Below are 1569 nucleotides of genomic sequence, written 5' to 3' on the forward strand. Positions count from 1 at the left end.
CTCCTCTGTCTATGGGATTCTCCAGGCAAGAATACTGCAGTGGGTTGCCATTTCCTCCTCCAGGGGATCTTCCCCACCCAGGGATCAAACCTGCATCTCTTAGAGAGGGTCTTACTAAAGGGGAAATCTAACCACACAGGTTAGTAGACAAAACAGGGTTGGTTTTTTGTTGTTATTGTTTGAGATTTAATCCTTTTGTTTTAATAACAAGATTCCTACCTCTTTTATATTAGCTTTTTAAAGATAATATAATGGATCAAACTTCTAAACTTTTGGTACATGTGAACCAAATTGAAATTTTTATTTAAGGTGACAGTAAATTTTATTATTCTCTATGAGCTGACATTTTGGTTGTTGTTAGAATTTCAAAGCATTCTGCGACTTCAAAGAGGTCAGACTGGTAAATTGGATGCTTGCACTCCCACAGGCAGGACCCACCTTTCGGGCTCAGGAATGTGGGGTGAGACCCAAGGGCCTTACCGAGGCGGGGCGGCCCTGGCTGGCCTGGGTCCACACCTCTCGGACTCTGCAGCCCTGAGCTCCGGCCTCAGTGCCTGGCCGGGCTTCAGGGCCTTTGCACTGCTGTCCTGACAATGAGACACCTTCCCCTGGTGTATGCACCGTGCGTGCATGCTAAGTCCTTTCAGTCGTGTCCAACTCTGCGACCCCACGGGCTGTAGCCCGCAGGCTCCTCTGTCCATGGGCGTCTCCAGGCAAGAATACTGGAGTGGGTTGCCATGCCCTCTCCCACCCAGGGACAGAACCCGCCGCCTCTCTCCTCTCCTGCATTGGCAGAGGGGTTCTTTACCGCGAGCGCCCCCTGGTGTTTGCACCACTGCCTCCCTTTTACAGGGTCCTTGTGGACCGGTTCATGGCCACCTCTCCAGCACCACCTCCCTCTGGTCTTGCTCTCTAAGGCCAGCTTCAGCGTCGTCATGACCCAGGAACTTGCCTTTCCTGCTCACCTCAGGGCCTTTGCACTTGCTCTTCCCTCCGTTTGAGGCACTGCTCCCCTTTTTTGTTATTTGTTTTTACTTTGTTTTGTTTTCCGTGCTGCACAGCCATGCAAGATCTTAGTTCCCCAACCAGGGATCGAACCTGTGCAGAAGCTGGGAGTCCTAACCACTGGATGGCCGTGGAAGTCTCTGGGTCAGTCTTTTATCCTGTGGATCAGCGAACTGTGGCCCTTTGCCCATTGTCTACAGTCCTCAAGCCAAAAAAAAAAAAAAAAAGATCTTCACATTATTAAGTGGTTGGAAACAAAATTAGAAGAGTAATAGTTTGTGAATGGTGAGCATTTATATAAAATTCATATAAAATTTATATAAAATTCAAATTTCGACATCGGCAATGGCACCCCACTCCAGTACTCTTGCCTGGAAAATCCCATGGACAGAGGGGCCTGGTAGGCTGCAGTCCATGGGGTTGCGAAGAGTCGGACACGACTGAGCAACTTCACTTTGACTTTTCACTTTCATGCATTGGAGGAGGAAATGGCAACCCACTCCAGTGTTCTTGCCTGGAGAATCCCATGGACAGAGAAGCCTGGTGGGCTGCCGTCTATGGGGT

Source organism: Bison bison, unplaced genomic scaffold, assembly GCF_000754665.1.
Source record: "Bison bison bison isolate TAMUID 2011002044 unplaced genomic scaffold, Bison_UMD1.0 scf7180017864383, whole genome shotgun sequence".
In the NCBI taxonomy this organism is placed as follows: domain Eukaryota; kingdom Metazoa; phylum Chordata; class Mammalia; order Artiodactyla; family Bovidae; genus Bison; species Bison bison.